The 9253-nt window shown below is 42.3% G+C and overlaps 1 pseudogene; it reads right to left on the reverse strand.

Annotated features, from left to right (window-relative positions):
- The window catches only part of LOC110295985, a 10663-nt pseudogene extending 5444 nt beyond the window's left edge, over positions 1-5219 (reverse strand).
- Between the last annotated feature and the right edge of the window lie 4034 nt (positions 5220-9253).

Genomic DNA, 9253 nt, shown 5'->3' on the forward strand with positions numbered 1-9253 from the left:
GCCTTACAGTTGGATCTCATGGAGGCATTTCCTCAACTGAAGCTCCTTTCTCTGTGATAACTCCAGCTGTGTCAAGTTGACACAAAAATAGCCAGTACAGATGTGTATATTAATATTAATTTTATGTGACTTTGGTAAAATTCCTTCAACCCTTTTGCTTAGTTTTCTTATCTATCAGATGAGATAGACATTCTTACCTTTCCAATTGATTAGGTGTAATTTCCTGATAAGAACTGAGTGAATATTGAGCTGTACTATTGTGCATTATGATATAGAAGGCATTGACTGCACATAAACTGATTGGGTGCCCATTGTAAGAACAATGGTCACTCTTCTACCGACTCCTGACACTCAAATACAGGGCAGTGGTACTAACTACCAGTGTTCCAGGTCTCCTCTATGTGGGGCTCTGCTCCTGAAGTTTTATGTGCTCTAGCCAATGTCATTCCCCACAACACAGTGAGGCATGTCATGTGTTATCTAATTATTACTATCTATGTTTCTATCATCTATCTATCTATCTATCTATCTATCTATCTATCTATCTATCTATCTATCAATCATATATTTTATCTGTCTGTCTATCTCTAGCCTATAAAATGGAGTATATTTTTATTTTGCTATATAGTGAGAATATTTAAAATAAAATAATGTAGTTAGAGTTAGAAAGTATTGAAGGAGTGGCAGAAAAACCAATTCATGTATTTTAGGCCCATCATAAAATTCTAAGTTCAGTAGGAAGATCATAGATCCAGGTGTACCAGAGAGCCATGTATTCTAAGCTCCACTTCTAGGTCAGAAGACTAGCTCCCATGCAAATATGATTTGGCTTGTGGAATATTTCTGTGTGGCCTTGGGCTAAGAATGGTGTTTGCTGTTCTCTGTTATGGATATGAAAACTGAAATGGCCACCTCCAGTATCCAGGCAGGATTTCCAAGGAAAGAGAAGGGACAGCAACCCCAATAAAAAATTTAACTGAAAATTTGTCCTGCCTATAAGATGCTCAGGGATAAAGATGAAGCAGAAACTGAGGGAATGGCCAACCAATGACCGCCCCAACTTGAGAACCATCCCAATGGGAGAGCCAACCCCTGACACCATTAATGATATTCTGCTATGCTTGTAGACAGAAATCTAACATAACTGTCTTCTGAGAAGCTTCACCCAGCAGCTGATGGAAACAGATGCAGAGACCCACAGCCAAATATTAGGTAGAGCTAGGGTAATCTTGTGGAAGAGAGGGGGTATAGGACTGAGGGGGCTGGAGTTGTCAAAGACACTGCAAGAAGAGCTACAATGTCAACTCACCTGGGTCCATGAGGCTCACAGAGAATGAATAACCAGCCAAAGAGCATGCAGTGGCTAGATCTAGGACCCCTACATATTTGCAGCTGATGTGCACCTTGGTCTTCATGTAGGCATTCCAACACCTGGAGTCGGGGCTGTTTCTGACTCTGCTGCCTGCCATTGGATCTCTTTCCCCTAACTGGACTGCTTTGTTGGTCATCAGAAGGCGAGGACATGCTTAGTCCTTCTGTGACTTGATGTGCCAGGGTGGGTTGTTACCCATGGGAGCTTCTCCTTCTCTGAAGAGAAGTAGAGAGGGTAATGGGGAGGGGGATTTGTGAAGGTGGGGCTGGGAAGAGAGGAGAGAGGGGGTATGATTGGGATTTAAAGTGGATAAATAAATTAATGAAAAGAAGTGATGTTTGAATTTTGAAAAGAATTAAGAGTATGGGTTCAACAAAGCAGCATATGGGGCCTGCAAATTCTTAGCTGTGTTAGAGTCTGTGCTCAATTGCAAGACCAAGATATCACGCATCTTATTCCTTCAGGAGCAATCTCAGTGCTTGGAAAAGGGATCCTTTGATGCAATTTTCACATTCTTTTCTTTCTAGGTTCTTATTTCACTATTGTTAAAACTCATTCTTATTTCCCTTTATTGGCTTAGGAGAGTTTCTTACTTTCTATGAATTAAGGCCACAATAGTTTTTGCATCTCTGGAATGTATTTGCTTTCCCAAATACTGTTTGTTCATAGTAATAAAATTCAACACTTGGGTATGCTTTGGTGCAAGTCTTCCAGCATGTTTGGGCATAAGCCTCGCAGTGTACATCCCCAGGGTTTCACATTTCTTTCAATTACAGCCAAGAGTTCAAACTCTGAAGCAAAATTCTGGCAAGAGCCACACCAAGGATAGTAGAAATTAACCACCTAGTGAGTTTTCCCTTGTAAAACATTTTCATTAAAATCTGTGATGTTAAATCTATGGATACCTGTGGTAAAAACACAAAACCACAGATTTTCAGGGAATAGACACCCCTGTTCCAGCCACTGTAACCATGAAGTGGATAAGCTTTACTTGACTTTGGGCAATAGAAGCTTAACTCAGAGTATATTGTTTTTTCTTTAGGTATAAAAAGAGTGATACTGTTGGCAGTCCACTCTGCCCACATTGAGCAGTCCAGTTAATGTCTTGGCCATTCTTTTTCATTCTGGCATTAAGACCTGACAGGGATGACACTATGGAGACTAGGAATCAATGATCCAGGCTTCATCATGCTTTCTTTATTTAACTAGTTCATTGAAAGTGGTTGGTGGAAGAGAGACCACGTAAGGTTTTATGATCCCCAAGGAAACTCAAGATCTGTTCAGCAGAGTGATATCCTTCATACTCACAATTACTGGGCTGTTTGATATAGGTGTTGGTGGATAAGCCTGAATGTTATACAATTTTCTGAGTCCTTTATAAACTGTACAATCTAAAGTGCTGACTTTAAGCTGATCATAGAGCAGGATTGATGTCCTTTGTGACTCTGGCATTAGAGCCTGACATGATAGACAGACAACAAGGGACAAAGAAGTCAATAAACCATGGTACTTTATCACTAGCAGAGCCATTTTGAGGTCCAAGCATGATGACATGGGAATTAACACTTTCTTTGGCAGTAGCAAGAATATAACACATGGACTCTTACTTCAGTGATGAATTTCATCTTCTTTGATTCCTTGCCCTTCAAATGTTGCTAGACAGACATAAATTCACAGAAATCACTACAGGTTTCTGGAGCAGAGGAGTAGCCAAACTTTCCAATTGGAACATGCTTATTTTTAAGTAATTTACCGATTTTTTTTGAACTCAGAATCATTTGAATTTTCTTTTTTTTAAAAATGAAAATATATTAGCGAGTGATGATGTGCCAAATGTTCCGCTAGTCGATTTGCTGAAAACCATTCAAATTGTCATATATGTGGTAGAGAGGAAGGAAAATAAGACTGAGGTACAGAGAAGTTTATGGGTTACCCAGGGTCACACAGCTAACTTAGCCTTAGAAAGAAGCCCTCATAAAATCAGGTTATGTGGGGCAGTGGTCTGCACACAGCCAGCCTTGTCTCTAATTGAGCATAGGTCTTGAACCCTGGTAGATACCATGGGTGGTGATTTCCACCTACATGGGGCAGAAGGTTTTCGATCATGTCTCCTGGATCCCTGGCTCCTGTCGAAGTTACCATCCCCACATCCCCCGCAGTGTGTGACTATCAGTCATGCAGACAATGTCCCAAACTCTTGGCGTTCTGGCTAGACTCCACCTCACAGTTACCTGACTATTGCCAGGTATGCTCTCCCCTCAGTTACCTGATAGCCCAGCCCACTATAAAAGGGGCTGCTTGGCCCCTCCTCACTCTCTTGAAGCTTTCACCTTTCTTACTCTCATCTCTATCGCTCCTTTTCTCTCTCCCTCCCCCCATCTCTCCACGTGACAATGGCCAGCCTCTCTCTCTTTCTACCTTCTCATCCCCCCCCCCTGATTTCTACAATAAAGCTCTAAAGCCATAGACTGTCGTCAAGCCCTGCCTTGCTTGAACGATGGGATAGGCTTTCACCTAATGAGCCATGTCTAACCCACAACTTCCCGGATGGAAGGCCTTCCTATGCTCCAGCCAAGGACCAGACCAAAGACTCTCGCCCACGTAAAAACCACCCAGTGCCCCTCTTCCCCTGCCCTCTCCTCCCTTTGATCACAGGGCTGAGCAAGCATCCCCCAGGGTCCCCATTTTGTTCTCAGCTCTTCCGTGGTGTCCAGTGTGAGATACCCAAGACTGAGAACCTGATACCTAGGACTTCTCCTTTTCCACCACCCTCTGAGCTGGGGTTTAGTGGCTTCACACAGCCAGGCACCTGCCACAGTCACTCCATTGAAGTCTGTGTGGCAAGCCCAAAAGGTTGGACACAGTACTGAGGTGAAAAGTTTCACAGAAACTAGTCTCCTGGAGTCTTGGCATCCTGTAGCACAAATGCTCCAAACTTGTCCGTATGTCAGTCGGTGAATGGATCTGTGTGCTTTTCTTCAATATTGTTTTATTATAAGTGCCTCCAAGGAATGATTTGACAAGTACCTAAGTTACATTGAGCTTTGCTTCCTGTCCTTTACCAATGTCCTAGGCAGTCCTTGAGCCAACCCTGGGCTTAGAATTTAGTAAGAATGTTACCTAGTCAGATGAATTGCCTCCAGTATTGAAAGAGAGATAGTGAAAGAAATCAGGCATTACTATCTACTACATAGAGTTAGAAATTTCAAGGCAAGCTTAGCAAAGTAACTTTAGAATTCTTATTATAGTTATGTATGGCAGACTACATTACTTAATAGAAAAAAGTCCCCCACAAAATTACTTAGAATAACAGCCAAGTCACTCCCATATATGGGAATTTACAATGGCCTAGGAAGAAGGAAGGTTGTGGTCCAAGAAGGAGCTAGAGTAAATACTTAGAATAACAGCTGTTACTCCCATACACAGGAATTTACAATGGCCTAGGGAGAATGTGGATTATACAATAGACTAGAATTGGAACTATGGCAAGGGTATAAAGCCCTTGCCCCTGGCTTCTAAGAATAAGCTAATCTTACGTGGGGCTGCTTTTTATCCCAGCTGTAAACACTGCATGGTTCCTGTTAGCTTTTATGTATGCATTTCTCTGTTTTGTGTAAATAGTCATTTTGCATTGCGTAACCTCAATGTACCTTGGATGACCTTATTTTATCGCTTAACTTCCTTGTTTTCATTTGTAATGTAAGTCTGATGATTGCTTTGAGAAATTACATTCAGATACAGCACTCTCTCTGGTGTTTGTATCTGTCACCCCACAGACTCCTTCCTCACCTGAGTTCTGGAACTCTGATTCTCCCATGGGTTGAGGGATTGACTGAGTCCAGTCCATGGCAGGCACCCACCCGGGGCCATGTGGAAATTGTGCAGCAGTGTTTCTGTGTCTGCATGCCCAGTGTACTGGAACTCTGGCAGGATGCAGGTTTTCTCTAACTCCCTTTTTACCTCACACCCCTGCCACAGAAAGTTACATGTCTTAGATATCATAGTCTCCAACACCAATTAGACATAAAACATGAGGGATGTTCAGCATTGATTCCCCTGAAATACATGTGGCCATGCTCACAGAAGGTTCTAGAATGCCTTAGAGTGTACGATGAACTGATGGGGTACTAAGTACAGCATTTGGCTTAATATCTGGGAGAGCTTCTGGCCCATGGGACTATGGAAGTCACAGAAAAAACACAGGGCCAGATTTTAGCAGTGTGGAGTGATTCTCAGTGATGTGTGGGCAAATTACTATACTTAGTTTGATAATGGGTATTAATGTCAGAAGGAAATAGATAGATAGAGGGGGATGGAATTAGAGAGAAGGAATTGAAGTGAAGGGAAAGAGGAGGAAAGGAGGAGGAAAGAAATAAAAGGGGAGAGAAAAGCAAAGGGAGAGGGGAGCAAAAATGAGGAGAGAGAAAGTGGGGGAGAAAAACAGATAAAAGACAATGGGAGAAGAGACAGGAGAGAAAATAGAATGAGAAGGAGACAGAGAAGATTAGAAGTGGGGGAAAAAGAGAAAGAGAGACAGAGACAGACAGACAGACAGACAGACAGACAGACAGACACACACACACACACACACANAGAGAGAGAGAGAGAGAGAGAGAGAGAGAGAGAGAGAGAGAGAGAGAGAGAACACCAAGAACACCCAGTGCTCTATCTCTTGGAATGTCAGCAGTAACTCTTTGGAGGCAGGATTTTTGGAAACATAAATTAATTAAAAAGGAGGCATTTAGAGTAGGCACTAATCCAAGCAAAGTGGTGTCTTCCTAAGGAGATTAGAGTGCCTCAGATGTACACTTACAGAGAAAAATGCATGGCATATAGAGATGGCAGCTAGTAGCACGTGGGAAGCTTCAGAAAGAATCTAAGGTGTTCATGCCTTGACTGATATTTCCATTTCTGGTCTGTGAGGCTAGACTATCTCCTATTGAGAATGGTGAGCTAGCTCAGCAGTTAAGAGCACTTTCTGTCCTTACAGATGACCAGAGTTTGGTTACCAGCATCAGTGTTAGGTGACTCATACTGCATATAGCTTCAGTTACTGGGGATGTGACATCCCCTTCTGGACTCCTTGGGTGTCTTCATTCATGTGCACACACACTCACAGTCACTGGTTATGTTTTTGTCAACTTGACATAAGCAAGTATCAACTTTGATGTGGGACCTCCAACTGAGAAAATATCTTCATCAGATTGGTCACTCTACTTTGGGTGGTGCCACACAGGTGCTAATGGTCCTGGGATGTATAGTAAAACAGACCAAGCAAGCCATGGTAAGGAAGCCAGAAAGCTCCAAGATCTCTTCCTAAGTTCCTGACTCCAGGTTCCTACCTTGAGTTCCTGCCCTGATCTCATCTAATGATGGACTCTAAGCTGTAAGATGAAATAAACCTTTTTCTTCCTCAAAATGCTTTAGGTCATAGTATTAATCACAGCAATAAAAGGAAAATTGGGTTTTATTTATATATATGTATACATATATTTAAAAATTGTGTCCAATGTTGAAGTCACCCAACTTGTGGTTTTAGTATATAATTATTAGTTGGCTAATGTGACATTCAAAACAATACTTCAATGATATGTCCTTACCTTAACACAGAACAGAGAGAAAGGAGTCTTTATCACTCTGCAATAAGATAGAGCTTTCTGACCTAGAATGTTTCAGAGGCACAACCAGAAGAGAAACAAGAGTTTAAGAATCAACAAGGACCGTGTGGAGAGCTGGAGAAAGTTGCACTATAGTGACCAGGCCTGCTGAACCAAGTGGAGCAGCCACAGGATCTCCAGAGGTTTGCTGCATCCTGAGAAGTGGGAACAGAAGAGAGAAGACCATGGGGTGGCAAGGAGAACAGACTATGTTCAAGGCCAGGAAAGATGTATGCATGTGACATAAGCAAATGGATTATGAGCAGGCTCAGGCCCCAGTGAATCTCAGACTTGAGAACTGTACGAGTGGAACCAGCTCCCTGTCAAATTACCTGATGTGGAACACTTAACACTGAGAGGGCCATAGCAATTTGTCAGGTAGCATAAAAACCTGGAGTTCTCCATGCTAATGAGGTATCTACATAGGCCCTAAGTATCCAGCCAATGAGTTTCCCCTCCTGTGCATTATTTCTCCAAAGAGTATTTAATCTCTGGGTCACCCTGAGTATATGCATTCACATGCTCCATCAAATGAAGCAGTTTGGACAAGCAAGGACCATCTCCTTTGTCAAGGATAACTTCTATCTTAAAGAAGCTTTGCTTAAATCTCCTGAGAAGGCCTTTCCACAAGCTAGGCACCACTGAAAATCAAGCCAGGTTCCACCCCCTCCCTGCCTGGTCCATAAATGCCCTGAGGGGAAGCATGGAGAGGGAACCCCTCCTTCACATTCCCAGCAGCCAGTGTTACTCTGACAGCATTTGTCTCAAACCCAGGAATTTCCCACCTGAGCACCCTCTCTCTCCCCCTCCCCCTCCCCCTCCCCTCCCTCTCCCCTCCCTCTGATGTATATGGGTGTATGTGTGTATGTTACACATAGTGAAGGTCATAGGACAACCTTATGTGTCAGTGACAGCATTATACTTTGTTTCAGCCAGTTTTGCCATTGTCACTGTTTTCTTCAGGCTACAGGGCACACAAGCTTCAAGAGATTCCCTCCATTGACCCCAGCTCCCTGAAAGAGTACTGGATTATAGGCATGTGCTACTGTGCTAGTCTTTATGTGAATTCTAGGAATGCATAATTGGGTCCCTCTACTTGCAAGGGAAATGCTTTACCCACTGAGCCATCTTCCAAGCCCCCAAAGTCTCGTAATATGGGGTTTTCAGGAATCTGAATGTTTATGCACTGGGAGCTTGTAAAAATGAACCAGAATAAATGAGCAGAAATATTAGTGGTCACCTGAGTCTGGAAGGAAGGCTAGGTGGTCCACACATTGGACCCGAAGCAGGCATGGAAGGATTAACCAATATAATACTACAAAGAAGGAAGAGAAAAGGCCAAAGAGATTTGTGTAAGAATAGAAAGGGAGGACTCAGAAGAGTGAGTTAAGTGGATATAATCACTTACCACAGTGATTAAGGAAGTTCTAATTAAAAGGACTCTGTAATTAGAAGCGCCTTGGAGATGGTTCATTGAGAGAGAAATCAGAACTGTTACAGAGTTGACCACAGGCAGGAATTCAATGGTGTGAATAACAATGCACTCACTTTAAGGCAACTTATAGACTAGAGAAAAGAATGGTAAATAAAATTGGAATATATATATATATATATATATATATATATATATATCAGAGAAAGGGAAGGTTAGTATTCTAGAGGGGAAGGAGGAAAGATAGCAAGGTCTCTGTTTCCAAGTTATGTTTTTTCTCCAGCCTACCCTGTCAAATTCATTACTTACTTAGAATTTGAACTGGTCTAATTTGATATCTGTGGCTATGATAAAATACTCAGACCTAAAAGCAACATTGAGGAGGAAAGGATTTACTTGGCTCTCATTTCCAGTTTTTAGTCTCTGATTTTGAGAAGTCTGGAATTCAAGCATGAATTTGGAGCAGAAACTATGGAGGAGTGCTCTTTGATGACTCTTTCTGGCTCATGCTTAGCTAGCTTTCTTAACATAATATAGGCCTGCCTTCCCAGGGAATGGTGGACAGTATTGCCCTATATCAACTAGTAGTCGAGGTAGTCCTCCCCAAGCCCCCACATCTGGATCTGGACAATCCCTCAAATGAGACTCTTCTTTCAGGTGACACTAAGCTATTTCAAGTTAATAGTTAAACCTATCTAGGACAGAGACCTTTCTCTGCCTCTCAAGTGTCCTCTGTAGAGCTTTGAATGTCACAATGAATAACTATTAAGGGAAGAACTCAGCTATAACACG

This window comes from Mus caroli, chromosome 1 (genome assembly GCF_900094665.2).
Source record: "Mus caroli chromosome 1, CAROLI_EIJ_v1.1, whole genome shotgun sequence".
Classification (NCBI taxonomy): domain Eukaryota; kingdom Metazoa; phylum Chordata; class Mammalia; order Rodentia; family Muridae; genus Mus; species Mus caroli.